Consider the following 16,218-nt stretch of genomic DNA (forward strand, 5'->3'; position numbering starts at 1 on the left):
TTACCCTTAACCTTACCCTTACCATAAGCCATACAGCAACACTTACAAGTACACTTAAGCTTATATTTACCCTTGCAATTACTCCTAAAATTACACTTACCCTTACCCTTACCCTTAGCCTTACCCTTACCCTTACCCTTAGCCTTACCCATAACATTACGGTTACCCTTAATCTAACCCTAAACCTTACCCTTATCCTAACCCTTACCCTTTTTGCTACACTTGCACTTAGCCTAAATCTAAACCTTACACTTACCCTTACCCTTACCCTCAATCTTACCATTACCCATGCCCTTTCTCTTACCCTTATCCTAACCCTTATCCTTACACTTACTGTTACCTTTAACATTACCCTTACCCTAACACTTACCCTAACACTTACCCTTACCCTATCACTTCCACTTATCCTTATCCATACCTTTACCCTTACCCTAAACCTTACCCTTAACCTAACCCTAATCCTAAACCTTACCTGAACCCTTACCCTGACGCTTACGTTAACCCAAACACTTACCCTAAAACTTAAACTTACTCCTATCCTTAACCTTACCCTTAACCTAATACTAACCCTTACATTTCCCTCACCCTAACCCTAAAATTAACCCTAATCATTACTCTAACAATTACCCTAAACCTAACCCTAACCCTTACCCTGACCCGTACCCTTACCACAGAATCACACAGAATCACAGAATTTTCTAGGTTGGAAGAGACCTCAAGGTCATCGAGTCCAACCTCCAACCTAACGCTGACAGCCCTCCACTAAACCATATCCCTAACCTTATCCTTATCCTTACCAAACCATTACTCTTACCCTTAACCTAACCCTCAACCTTACCCTTATCCTAACACTTACACTTATTGTAACCCTTACCCTTTCTGCTACACCTACCCTTAGCCTAAATCTAAACCTTACACTTACCCTTAGCCTAAACCTCACCCTTACCATTACCCATACCCTTACTCTTACCCTTACCCTAACCCTTACCCTTACACTTCCCGTTACCATTAACCTTACCCTTACCCTAACACTTACCCTTACCCTATCCCTTACACTTATCCTTATCCATACAACTTATCCTTAAACTAACACTTAACCTTAACCTAACCCTAAACCTTACTCCAGCCCTTACCCTGACCCTTACATTAACCCTTACCCTTACCCTAAACCTTAGACGTGCTCTTAACCTTAACCTTAGCTGTAACCTAATACTTACCCTTACGTTTCCCTCACCCTAAGCCTAAAATTAACCCTAACCATTACCCTAACAGTTACCCTAACCCTAACCCTTACTCAAACCCTTGCAACGACCCGTACCCTTACACATACCGTTACTCTTACCCTTACCCTAACCCTTACCCTTACACTTCCCGTTACCATTAAGCTTACCCTTACCCTAAAACTTACCCTTACCCTATCCCTTACACTTATCCTTATCCATACAACTTACCCTTAAACTAACACTTAACCTTAACCTAACCCTAAATCTTACCCCAACCCTTACGCTGACCCTTACATTAACCCTAACCCTTACCCTAAACCTTACACTTACTCTTAACCTTAAGCTTACCCTTAAGCTTAACCTAATACTTTCCCTTTCTTATCCGTCACCCTAACCCTAAAATTAACCCTAACCATTACCCTAACACGTACCCTTACACTAAACCTAACCCTAAACCTTACTCTATCCCTTACCCTGACCCGTACCTTACCCTTACCCTTACCCTTACACTTACCCTAAACCTTACACTTACCATATAACATACCCTAACACACTACCATACACTTACCCTACCATACCCTAACACACCTAACATACACTTACCCTAGCAATTACTCGTACAATTACCCTTACCCTTAACCTTACCCTTACCCTTACCCTTGCCCTTACCCATACCATTACCCTTACCCTTAACGTAACCCTAAACCATACACTTCTCCTAACACTTACCCTTACCGTAACCCTTACCCTTTCTGCTACACTTACCCTTAGCCTAAATCTAAACCTTACCCTTACCGTTACCCTAACCCTAACACTTACCCTTACCATTACCCGTACACTTACTCTTACCCTTACCCTATATCTTAACCCTATCCTTACCCTGACCCTTACATTAACCCTAAACCGTACCCTAAACCTTACACTTACTCTTAACCTTAACCTTACCCTTAACCTTAACCTACTACTTACCCTTACCTTTCCCTAACCCTAACCCTAAAATTAACCCTAACCATTACCCTAACAGTTACCCTAACCCTAACCCTTACTCTAACCCTTACACTGACCCGTAGCCCTACACTTACCCGTACCCTGACACTTACCCTAACCCTTACCCTGACCATAGCCCATACCCTAACACATACTTGTACCCTTAACCATACTGTTACCCTTACCCTTACTCTATCCGTTACCCTTATGCTTACCATTAACATAAACCTTACTCTTAACCTTACCCTTACCATAAGCCATAGAAAAACACTTACATGTTCACTTACGCTTACACTTACCCTAGCAATTACTCGTACAATTACCCTTAACCTTAACCTTACCTTTACCCTTACCCTTGCCCTTACCCATACCATTACCCTTACCCTTAACGTAACCCTAAACCATACACTTCTCCTAACACTTACCCTTACCGTAACCCTTACTCTTTCTGCTACACTTACCCTTTGCCTAATTCTAAACCTTACCCTAACCCTCACACTTATCTAAATCTAACCATTACCCTAATCCTCACCCTTACGCTTACCATTATACTTACTTTTACCCTTAACCCAAACCTTACCCCAACCCTTACCCTGACCCTTACATTAACCCTTACCCTTACCCTAAACCTTACACTTACTCTTAACCTTAACCTTATCCTTAACCTTTAGCTAGTACTTAACCTTACGTTTTTCTCACCCTAACCCTAAAATTAACCCTAAGAATAACCCTAACACTTAACTTTACCCTTACCATAAGCCATACAACAACACTTAAATGTACACTTACCCTAACAATTACTCGTACAATTACCCTTACCCTTACCGTAAGCCTAAACCTTAACCTTATCCTAACGCTTACCCTTACCGTAACCCTTACCCTATCTGCTACACTTACCTTTAGGCTAAATCTAAACCTCACAATTAACCTCTTCCTTTACCCTCAAACTTACCATTACTCATACCCTTACTCTTACCCTTCCCCTAACACTTATCCTTACACTTACTGTTACATTTAACATTACCTTTACCCTAACCCTTACCCTAACCCTTACCCTAACCCTAAACCTTACTCCAGCCCTTACCCTGCCCCTTAGGGGAAGTGTAAGCGTAAGTGTACATGTATGTGTTGTTGTATGGCTTATGGTAAGGGTAAGGTTTATGTTAATGGTAAGCGTAACGGATAAAGCTAAGGGTAACGGTAAAGGTAACGTTAAGGGTACAAATATGTGTTAGGGTATTCCTTATGGTAAGGGTAAGGGATAGGGTTAGTATAAGGGTAAGTGTAAGTTTAAGGGTACGGGTCACGCTAAGGGCTAGAGTTAGGGTTAGGGTAAGGGTAAGTGTTAGGGTAATGGTTAGGGTTAATTTTAGGGTTAGGGTGACGGATAAGAAAGGGAAAGTATTAGGGTAAGGTTAAGAGTAAGTGTAAGGTTTAGGATACGGTTTAGGGTTAATGTAAGGGTCAGGGTAATGGCTGGGGTAAGGTTTAGGGTAAGTCTAAGAGTAAGTATACGGGTAATGGTAAGGGTAAGTTTTAGAATAAGGGTAAAGGTAAGGTTTAGATTTAGGCTAAGGGCAACGGATAGAGTAAGGGTAAGTGTAAGGGTAACGGTAAGGTTAAGGGTACAAGTATGTGTTAGGGTATGTTATATGGTAAGTGTAAGGTTTGGGGTAAGTGTAAGGTTTGGGGTAAGTGTAAGTATAAGGGTAAATGTAAGGGTAAGGGTAAGAGTAATGGTAAGGGTTACAATAAGGGTAAGGGTGATTAAGGAGGTATTGGGGAGGCATTGGGGAGGCAAGGACAATCCCCAGACATGGACTGTATATCTCGAAACAAGACACTGAAACTCATGATAAGGAAGCGGCAGACGGACAGAGAAACAAACGTAAGGACTATAAATCTCAAAACTGGACATTGGAATTCATTATAAAGATACAACAAACGGAAGAATTGGCAACAACCAGCTCTCGCAATTAAGAAACATGCCAATTCAGCAGATTCCTGACCAAAGGTGAAAAGTACACTGTGAGGAAGACTCGGGGTCTTCCTCCCAAAGACCCCTGCCCATGTCCCAAAGACCCCTGCCCACAATTCTTGGAAGGCTCTACGCAGGCGCAAGGTGCCAAAAGGCTAATTAGCATGAGAAGCGAGGGAAGGCGGGGATAGGTAATGCATATGTATAGGTGCTTGTAGAATATTGATAGATTGATTGTATAAATTCAAGACTGCTTTCCGCTTTAGGTATGCACGATAGGTGGAGAGATCCCCCGTGCATCCAGCGCTGCAATAAAGAATATACCACTTAAAGGAATTTCGGCTTCGATCTTTGAATCAATCTGGCACCCCAGACGGGACGACCTCTCTGCCGGACCGCAGGACCCGCTGGGAACAGGACTCCCTAGGGTACCCCCGGGATTTCCCGGAGGGACTCCTCGACTCACTGGATCACTGCGGAGGCAGACAAGGACCCCATCATTGTAAGTGAGTATATTCTTTATTCTGGTTTGGTTTTCTGGTAGACTGGTCATCTGGGACTGTCCAGTAAGTCGGAAGGTGACTTCTGCAGGACAGTATTTGGTATTTACTTTGTGGTTAGTACCACAAGTATATCTGGGGACCTTGGGGTCCATCTGTATCTGGAACTGTCTGTAAGTCAGAAGGTGATCTTCTGCGAGGCAGTGTTTGGTATATACTTTGTGGTAAGCACCATAAGTATATTTGGGGACCTTAAGGAAAGAGCTCGCTTTAAGGTCCATCTGGAATTGTGTTGTCTATTTCGGTTTTCTGACTCATGGAGTATGGTATTTAACTCTGGTTATTGTTACTGCGATTTTGGCTATTTTCCTGGTGGTAATAGTAGGTTCCTGGCATTGTTGTAAGAAAGATATCGTTACGGTGTTACACAGTTCGGTTTTCTGACTTATCGCATGTGGAATTTGACTCTGACTATTGTTATTGTGATTTTGGCAATATTGCTGGTAATAGTAGTTTTGTGACATCTCTACTGAAAGATAATGCGTGCCCATGTTTTTGTGAGTGATACGTTTTGTGATACGCTTTTGCAAGTAACATGTGTATTCTGAAAGTGTAAACTGGAAAATGGGGGGGCAAACAAGCAGTGAAATTTTAAAGAAAAGTGTGTTAGGATGTGTTTTAAGTCACTGGAAGGATATTGGAGGATCTGCCGGTGGAAGTGTGAACAGGAAAACATTGATAAAATATCGTAATCAGTGGTGGCCGCTTTATAAGCTGGAATGTGGAGAAAAGTGGCCCCTAAATGGAACTTTAAACTATAATATTTTGCTACAGTTAATGTTGTTTTTTGAGAAGCAGAACAGGATGAAATGTTGTATACTGATGTTTCAGCATCTTGGTGGGAAAAGGTACGGAATTAAGTTGGCCCCTGACTGAGCCTTTGATGTTGGCATTAGAGAAGTACAGGCTGGAGAAAGATAAAGGAAGTGTTAAAAGGGTTGTTGAAAGTGTTAAAGGTGTTTGAAGTTGAATGAGCAGGGAAAGAGGATGTAGGAATGTTAATAGTTCTGCCTCTGCCCGAGGCAGAGATCTTAAAATCACGGGTGTTAGCCCTGTAGGGCAAAGGGACCATGATGGGTCCGAGAGAGTTGTCACAGAAACAGAAAAGCAGTTAACTCTTAAAACAACCTGAGTTCATGTGCGAGCTCAGATTGCCGATGGGACCGCTCAGGGAACTGTGGACAATTGCATTCCCCTGACCGACCCCCGCTAAGACCCGAATCATCCTGAAAATTATGAACGGTTATACTAAAAGTAAAATACTAAAAAGTAAATACTAAAACCTGGATGAATTGGGAATTGAGAATATGCTTCCATCAAGGTCTAAAAGAAACCCCTATGGAATTTTTAGACCAACTCTGAAATGTAATGAAAATAAATAAATAAATAAATAAAACAAAACGGTTTGGACCTGGCTTCGGAGGACAAATTGACTAGCCTTTTCCTAGGGTAATCAACCCCTGATTTCAACAGGAATAATGGGGACCTGGGGAACCTACCCTAGCGGATCCTCCACTGGTTATAATGAAGCTAGGGGAGGAATGGAAGTGAAATTTCTTATTGATATGGGGCAACATATTCAGTTCTAAATCAAGCATTAATGCCTTCACAGAATTATTATGTTAGGGTAAAAGGTGTGTTGTGGTTTAACCCGGCCGGCAGCTAAACACCACGCAGCTGTTCGCTCACCCTCCCCCTCCCTCTCTGGGACGGGGGAGAGAAATGGAAAGTGAAGCCCGTGAGCTGAGATAAAGACAGTTTAATAAGACAAAATAATAATAATAATAATAATAATAATAATAATAATAATAATAATAATAATAATAATAATACAATGATGATAATAGTACCACTACTAATAATATGTACAAGTGATGCACAATGCAATTGCTCACCACCCGCTGACCGATGCCCAGCTGAACCCCGAGCAGTCCGGCCCCCTCCCCCGGCTAGCCACCCCTATATATTGTTTAGCATGACGTCAGATGGTATGGAATACCCCTTTGGCTAGTTTGGGTCACCTGTCCTGGGTCTGTCCCCTCCCAGCTCTTACTGCACCCCCAGCCTGCCTGTTGGCAGGACAGGGCAAAAGGCTGAGATGTCCTTGGCTTGGTATAAGCACTGCTCTGCAACAATTAAAACATCGGGGTGTTATCAGCACTCTTCTCATCCTAAGCCAAAACACAGCATTCCACCAGCTACTAGGAAGAAAATTAATTCTGTTCTAACTGGAACCAGGACAAGGTGTAACCGAAAAGGCTTATTTTTGTGAACCTTTGAAGTACAAGTTAGGGAAACAATGGGGCATACACAGATTTTTATATATGCCTAGCTCCTCATGGGCACTCTTAGGTAGAGATTTATTAGAGCAAGTAGGAGCAGAAATTGTCTTTGAAAAAGGGAAAATGGAATTAAGTATAGGAGAAGAACAACTAACAAATGTGTTAAGCTTGGCACTAATACAAACTGACCCTAAAAGTGAAATACCTTTAGAGATCACAGATCAAGTATGTCCAGGAGTTTGGGCTACTGAAACCCCTGAAAGAGCTAAAAATGTGACCTTAATAATTATTAAATTAAAGCCAGGACAGAAACCCGTTAAGGTTAAGTAATATCCTTTGAGGATAGAAGATAGGAAAGGAATTAAAGAGATAATTAATAAATTTTTACAGTATGGATTATTGATTGAATGCGAATCAGAATACAATACACCCATATTGCCAATTAAAAAGGCAGATGAAAAAGCTATAGGCTAGTTCAGGATTTGAGGGCCATAAATAAAATCACTGAGGATATACATCCAGTAGTGGCAAACCCTTATACTTTGCTGACTAAATTAAAGAATAGTCAAGTCTGGTTTACCGTACTGGATTTAAAAGACGCCTTCTTCTGCCTAGGCTTAGCCACAGAAAGCCAAAACCTATTTGCCTTTGAATGGGAAAATCCCGATTCAGGCAGAAAGACGCAGCTTACGTGGACATTACTACCTCAAGGATTCAAGAATAGCCCCACTATTTTTGGAAACCAATTAGCAAGGGAACTCGAAACATGGATGCCTCCGGACACTGAAGGTGCTTTGTTACAATATGTAGATGATCTCTTAATAGCTACTGAGACTAAAGGGAGTTGTATTCAATGGACTATAAGTCGTCTTAATTTTCTGGGTTTAAATGGATATCAAGTCTCTTGACAGAAAGTCCAGCTGGCTCAACAAAGTGTGACCTATCTGGGATTTGAAATTTCGGAAGGACAACGAGAACTAGGAACTGAACATAAGGAAGTCATTTGCCGGACTCCAGAACCTCAAATGGTAAAGGAGCTACAAACCTTTTTAGGAATGACAGGTTGGTGTCGCCTTTGGATTTATAATTATGGACTATTGGTAAAGCCTCTATGTGAATTGATAAAGATTAACCAGTCAAAGTTAGTCTGGACTGGAGAAGCACAAAAAGTCTTTAAACAACTTAAACAAGAATTGATGATTTTGAAATATCAAGCAATATTGGTAGAACAGGACAACGTGGAAATTGTGATAACTAATATTGTGAATCTAGCCTCTTTTCTTAGTGATGCTCCGGCACAGCCTGTGATTCACGATTGTTTAGAAACTATAGAGACTGTGTATTCCAGCCGACCAGACCTTAAGGAGGAGCCCATGGAAGATGCGGAAGAAACTTGGTTCACGGATGGGAGCAGTTTTGTTATGCAAAGACAACGTAAAGCTGGATATGCTATAACAACTACTCAGCAGGTAATCGAGTCTAAGCCTTTACCCCCTGGAACATCAGCTCAAAAGGCAGAGATAGTTGCTCTCACGAGAGCATTGGAACTGGCAGCGGGAAAAAGGGTAAATATTTGGACAGATTCTAAATATACATTCGGCGTGGTACATGCTCATGGAGCAATTTGGAAAGAACATGGATTGCTGACCGCTCAGTGAAAACACAAAGTATGCTGAAGAAATTTTAAAATTGTTAGAGGCTGTAAAACAACCAGAAAAGGTAGCTATCATGCATTGTCAGGGACACCAAAAGGGGAACACCGATTTTGAAATTGGAAATCGATTGGCAGAGGCTAAGCAGGCAGCTGAAATAACTGAGGTGAAGGCATTGTCTTTGATACCAGACGGTAAAATCCAAACTATATCCAAATTATACAAAAGAAGACTTAAAATTAATTGAAGATTTGAAAGGTAAAATGAAACCAGATGGATGAGTATATTTAAAAGATAACCACATAGTAATACCCTCTAGTTTGACATGGCCCATAGTTCTTACAGAACACAATAAAACGCATTGGGGAGCTGGCACACTGCATAAGAGCCTGAGTCAGACATTAGTGGGACGATATGATAAAACAAGTAACTCAACAATGTAGCATTTGCTTACACAATAACCCCAATACCAAGAATAGAATAAAATTTGGAATAATCGGTAAAGGAAATTATTCGGGGCAACAGTGGCAAATTGATTTTTCAGAACTCCCTAGAAAAGGGGGATATCATTATTACTGGTTCTGACTGACACGTTTTCAGGAAGGCCTGAAGCCTTTCCCTGTCGAACAAACAAAGCAAGAGAAGTGGTTAAAGTCTTGTTAAATGAAATAATACCATGCTTTGGGATTCCAGTAGCAATGTCTTCTGATAGAGTTTCACATTTTTGTGCACAAGTGGTAGAACAGATAAGTAAGATTCTAAAGATAGATTGGCAACTGCATACTCCTTATAGACCACAGGCAAGTGGACAGGTAGAAAAAATGAACCATTTAATTAAATAATAAATAGCTAAAATTGGATAAGAAGCTAATTTGTCATGGCCTCAATCCCTCCCTTTAGCATTACTTGGAATTAGAGTTAAACCTAGAATAAAAGGGAATTTGAGTCCCTTCAAAATCTTATATGGAAGGCCATAGCAATTTCTATTTAGTGGAGAGGACCTAACGCAGTTAGGATCAGAATATTTATATGCTTATATAACTGAACTTCAGAAACAATTAAATAAAGTACATACATTTGTTTTAGGGACCAGGGCTAGAGGGTTGGATCAACCAATCCACCCCTTTAAGCTCGGGAATTATATATATATATAAAGACTTTTTCAGGACAACCCCTACAGGAAAAATGGAAGGAAAGTGGATGGGACCATACCAAGTATTACTGACAACACACACCGCCATTAAGATTAAGAAGCAAGCAGCTTGGATCCACAATTCAAGGGTGAAGAAGGTCCCGGCGAGGATATAGACCACCACTCCAATTGGACCAACAAAATTACGGTTTTCCAGATCCTAATGATTGCAGGGGTGCGGTTCTCGGATTCGGGGTGGGCAACTTGGGATGAGAACTTACACCTGACCTTAATACAAACAATTTCTCAAGTAACTAATAAGACGAACTGTTGGGTATGCACCCATCTGCCACAGCATGGGAATAAGGGTGTATCGTTAATCGGGATTCCCTTGCCTGCAAACTTATCTTGGACTAATTTGTGGGAAAACACATCTTGGGGTTGAAAATATTAAGAAGTTTTGGAACTAGAAGTGAGTAGCTTCATGCCGTTAGAATCCTATTATGTATGTGTACAAAGGTGTAACCCGCCTAAGGGTATAGGAAAACAGCATTGTATAAATACGGATACTACTTATGTGGGAAATCAGACATCTTGTAATTGAACAATGGATATTAGTACGACTAGCGGCTGGGCAAATTCAACCAGCTGGACGGTTCCAGAAGGAAAAGGGTGGTATTGGCTATGCAATGATACAGCCCGTAAGGTCTTGCCTGAGAATTGGAAGGGAACTTGCACTCTTGGAGCAGTAGTCCCCAATATGACAGTACATGATGTAGTGCCTCGAGGTTACTTGAGAAATCATATCCGGAGAATCAGATGAAAAATTAACAATACATTGGTAGAGAGACACACCGCTTTTCATAGTTTTGTGTGATGGTTTATCACATGGTTAGGAGTGAGTGAATTGGAAAAGGCAATAGTTAATATTTCTGCAATTATAGAGAAGTTAGAAAACAAAATTCTGTATGCTATAAAGGCTCAACAAGAAGAGATATCTAGTTTATCACAGGTAGTATTACAAAATCGGATGACCCCAGACTTGTTACTGGCCACTCAAGGGGGAGTCTGTACAGTAATAAACACAAGTTGTTGTATATATGTAGATCAGAGTGGAAGGATCTCTACCGACCTGGAAGAAATATGGAAGCAGACAAGGATCCTACATGAGATCAGTAAAGATGATCTTTCATGGAGTTTTAGTGAAATATGGAATAAGTTAACCTCCTGGTTGCCCAATTTCCAATGGTTGAAACAAGTATTCATTGATTCATTGCTCTAATCGTATTAGTAGTGTTAGGAATATTTGTGTGCATGTTGTTTAGATGCCTGCTTTGTTGTGTTACTGTAAATAATGAAAGTATCTGATGCAAAAGAATTTGCATGGGAAAAGAAAAGGGGGGATTGATTAAGGAGGTATTGGGGAGGTATTGGGGAGGCAAGGACAATCCCCAGACATGGACTGTATATCTCGAAACAAGACACTGGAACTCATGATAAGGAAGCGGCAGACGGACAGAGAAACGAATGTAAGGACTATAAATCTCGAAACTGGACATTGGAATTCATTATAAAGATACAACAAACGGGAGAATTAGCAACAACCAGCTCTTGCAATTAAGAAACATGCCAATTCAGCAGATTCCTGACCAAAGGTGAAAAGTACACTGTGAGGAAGACTCGGGGTCTTCCTCCCAAAGACCCCTGCCCACGTCCCAAAGACCCCTGCCCACAATTCTTGGAAGGCTCTGCGCAGGCGCAAGGTGCCAAAAGACTAATTAGCATGAGAAGCCAGGGAAGGCGGGGATAGGTAATGCATATGTATAGGTGCTTGTAGAATATTGATAGATTGATTGTATAAATTCAAGACTGCTTTCCGCTTTAGGTATGCACGATAGGTGGAGAGATCCCCCGTGCATCCAGCGCTGCAATAAAGAATATACCACTTAAAGGAATTTCGGCTTCGATCTTTGAATCAAAGCCCCCCCAAACACAGGCCCCTACAGTGTACAGGCAGCTCCCAGCCACCCCCAGATGCTGGCCCCAAAGTTGTACAAACAGCTCCCAGCCACCCTGCAGAAACAGATTCCTACATTGTACAAGCAGTTCCCAGCCCCCTAGACACAGCCCCTGACCCCCCACAGATGCAGGCCCCAAAGGTGTACAAGCAGCTCCCACCCCCCCCCCAGACGCAGGCCCCAAGCCCCTCCCCCAAACACAGGCCCCTACAACCAGCACCCAACCCCCTACCCCCGATGCCAGCCCCAAAGGTGTAGAAGCAGCTCCAAACCTCCTCCCTCAACCCAGGCTCCAACAGTGTACAAGCAGCTCCCAACCAACCCTCCCCTTCCCCCTCCCACCCACCCCCAACCGCCCCCCCTCTACCCACCCCCCCCCCCCCCCCCCTCCCGACACAGGCTCCAAAGGAATACAAAGAGCTCCCACCCCTTCCCCAGACGCAGGTCTCAACCCCCCCTGCACCCAGAAGCAGGCCCCAAAGGTGTACAGTCAGCTCCCAACCCCCTCAATGCTGGCCCCAAGGGTCTACAAGCAGCTCCCCTCTTGTCCCCAGATACCGGCCCCCAGACACAGACCCCAAAAGCCTAATCACAGGCCCTGAACTCTGGAGGCAGGCTCCAAAACCCAGGACAAAGCCCCAGTGGTTCGAGACAGGGCCCAAATCCCAGACACAGGCCTCAAACGCTAAACATATGCCAAGAAAAGTATTAGTGCTGGTGCCAAATGTTACAGACAGGCCCAAAAGCCCGAGATGCACAAGGCTGAGATGTAACTTGGCTTTCTGAATTACTGGAAAGCAGCTTTCATTCTCAGATAATTGTGTGCAGGCTAGATAGGATGGGGCTTCAGGCACCACTTCACCTGAGGAAACACACTGCCATCAGGCACCGCTGTGCCAGACAAGCTTTTTCTGCTAGAACACCCTACTCAGATGCACTGTGGCATTCAAGTGAACTGCTTTCATGCAAATATATCGACTGATGTTACAACCCACCTTGCCTGTGGCACCTGATGAACAGAAGAGTAAGCCACCGCAGCGCTTCAAAACCATCCCTGCACGTGCCGCTCCTTGTCGCTCTCTGGCCTTATCTCATATCCTTAGTCACTTCTGTGGAGAGCCTGCCACGGCACCTGCAAAGCAAGACGGACACCTTTCATAGTCACCTTGTGCTACTTGGTCGTTCTGCTCCAACCCAGCTCATGACCAGTGCAGTTTGCTCCTTGGAGCCTGTGCGAGACACCTGTGAAAGAAAAAGAAATGCATAGGCCGATGCAGCATCCAAAGACACAGCACAAGTAGGTAAGTTACTCTCATCTGCTCCCTTACCTCTGCCGCTTACCAGCCCCCGAGGCAGATGCTTCAATCTACCCTCTTCAAACAGCTACAACACCTCTAAAAGACAAAGAGGGGATGCTTAGAGGAACAGTGAGACCTACAACACAACAACTGCTACATCTGTTCCTCACTCACCTTGCCAGAGGCAGCTCTGCGTGTGACGTCCCAGGTTGTACACTGCGTTACCTAACCCTTACCGTAACCCTTACCCTAACCCTTCTCACCCTTACCATTACCCAAATCCTTACCTTTACTTTTTCCTTACCCTTACTCTTTCCTTTAACCTTACCCTTACCCTATACCTTACTCCAACCCTTCCCCTTACCTTCCCCTTCCCCTTACACTTAACCTAACCCTTACCCTTACCCTTCCGCTTCCCCTAAAACATATCCTAACACTTTCCCTTACCCTTACACTTACCCTAACCCTTACTATTACCCTTACACTTAGTCTTGCCCTAATCCTTGCTTTCACCCTTACACTTATCCTAACCCTTACCCTTACCCTTACTCAAACCCTTACTCTAACCCTTACCATGACCCATACCCTTACACTTACTATTACACCTGACCCGTACCCTTAAACTTACCCTAACCCTTACCCTTACTCAAACCCTTACCCTGACCCTTATACACATCTTTACCCTTACCCTTAACCTTTCTGCTACACTTACCCTTTTCCTAAATCTAAATCTTACCCTTACCCTTACCCTAACCCTTACCCTTACCCTATCCCTTACACTTATCCTTATTCATACAACTTATCCTTAAACTAACACTTATCCTTAACCTAACCCTAACCCTAAATCTTACCCCAACGCTGACCCTTACATTAACCCTAACCCTTACCCTAAACCTTACACTTACTCTTAACCTTAAGCCTACCCTTAACCTTAACCTAATACTTACCCTTTCTTATCCGTCACCCTAACCCTAAAATTAACCCTAACCATTACCCTAACACGTACCCTTACACTAAACCTAACCCTAAACCTTACTCTATCCCTTACCTGACCCGTACCTTACCCTTACCCTTACCCTTACCCTTACCCTTACCCTTACCCTTACCCTTACCCTTACCCTTACCCTTACCCTTACCCTTACCCTTACCCTTACCCTTACCCTTACCCTTACCCTTACCCTAAACCTTACACTTACCATATAACATACCCTAACATATACTTGTACCCTTAACCTTACCGTTACCCTTACACTTACCCTTACTTTATCCGTTACACTTATGCTTACCCTTAACATAAACCTTACCTTTACCAAAACCATACAACAACACTTACAAGTACGCTTAAGCTTACACTTACCCTAGCAATTACTCGTACAATTACCCTTACCCTTAACCTTACCCTTACCCTTGCCCTTGCCCTTACCCATACCATTACCCTTACACGTAACGTAACCCTAAACCATACACTTCTCCTAACACTTACCCTTACCGTAACCCTTACCCTTTCTGCTACACTTACCCTTAGCCTAAATCTAAACCTTACCCTTACCGTTACCCTAACCCTAACACTTACCCTTACCATTACCTGTACACTTACTCTTACCCTTACCCTATATCTTAACCCTATCCTTACCCTGACCCTTACATTAACCCTAAACCGTACCCAAACCTTACACTTACTCTTAACCTTAACCTTACCCTTAACCTTAACCTACTACTTACCCTTACCTTTCCCTAACCCTAACCCTAAAATTAACCCTAACCATTACCCTAACAGTTACCCTAACCCTAACCCTTACTCTAACCCTTACACTGACCCGTAGCCCTACACTTACCCGTACCCTGACACTTACCCTAACCCTTACCCTGACCATAGCCCATACCCTAACACATACTTGTACCCTTAACCATACTGTTACCCTTACCCTTACTCTATCCGTTACCCTTATGCTTACCATTAACATAAACCTTACTCTTAACCTTACCCTTACCATAAGCCATAGAAAAACACTTACATGTTCACTTACGCTTACACTTACCCTAGCAATTACTCGTACAATTACCCTTAACCTTACCATTAACCTACCCCTAAACCTTACCCTTATCCTAACATTTACCCTTATACTAAACCTTACCCTTTCTGCTACACTTATCCTTTGCCTAATTCTAAACCTTACCCTAACCCTCACCTTACCTAAATCTAACCATAACCCTAACCCTCACCCTTACCCTTACCATTATACTTACTTTTACCTTTAACCTAAACCTTACCCAGCCCTTACACCCTTACATTAACCCTAACCCTTACCCTAAACCTTACACTTATTCTTAACCTTAACCTTAGCTATAACCTAATGCTTACCCTTACCTTTCCCTAAACCTAACACTAAAATTAACCCTAACCATTACCCTTACACATACCCTTACCCTTACCCTTCCCATAGCTCATACCCTAACACATACTTCTACCCTTAACCTTACTGTTACTCTTACCTTTACTCTATCAGTTACCCTTACGCTTACCATTAACATAAACCTTACTCTTAACCTTACCCTTAACATAAGCCATAGAAAAACACTTACATGTTCACTTACGCTTACACTTACCCTAGCAATTATTCGTACAATTACCCTTACCCTTACACTTCCCCTTACCAAACCATTACCCTTACCCTTAACCTAACCCTTAACCTTACTCTTATCCTAACACTTACCCTTACCGTAACCCTTACCCTTTCTGCTACGCTTTCCCTTAGCCTAAATCTAAACCTTACACGTACCCATACCGTAACCCTCACCCTTACCATTATCCATACCCTTATTCTTAACCTTACCCTAACCCTTAGCTTTACACTTAAGGTTACCATTAACCTTACCCTTACCCTAACACTTATCCTGAACCTAACCCTTACCCTTACCTAAACCCTTACCCTGATCCTTACATTAACCCTAACCCTTCCCTAAACCTTACACTTACTCTTAACCTTAACCTTACCCTTAACCTTAACCTAATACTTACGCTTTCTTATCCGTCACCCTAACCCTGAAATTAACCCTAACCATTACCCTAACACTTACCCTTACCCTA

At 42.6% G+C, this 16,218-nt stretch overlaps 1 long non-coding RNA gene across 1 annotated transcript in view; it reads right to left on the reverse strand.

Annotated features, from left to right (window-relative positions):
• Positions 1–13,721, reverse strand: part of LOC311439513 — a 160,665-nt gene extending 146,944 nt beyond the window's left edge. Inside the window, exons 1-2 of the long non-coding RNA XR_014694770.1 lie at positions 13,305–13,721; positions 12,828–12,964 (exon numbers count right to left, since the gene is read on the reverse strand). This is a non-coding gene — a long non-coding RNA (uncharacterized lncRNA). The remainder of the gene's footprint in view (positions 1–12,827; positions 12,965–13,304) is intronic.
• Between the last annotated feature and the right edge of the window lie 2,497 nt (positions 13,722–16,218).

This window comes from Aythya ferina, assembly GCF_964211825.1.
Source record: "Aythya ferina genome assembly, chromosome: 7".
Classification (NCBI taxonomy): domain Eukaryota; kingdom Metazoa; phylum Chordata; class Aves; order Anseriformes; family Anatidae; genus Aythya; species Aythya ferina.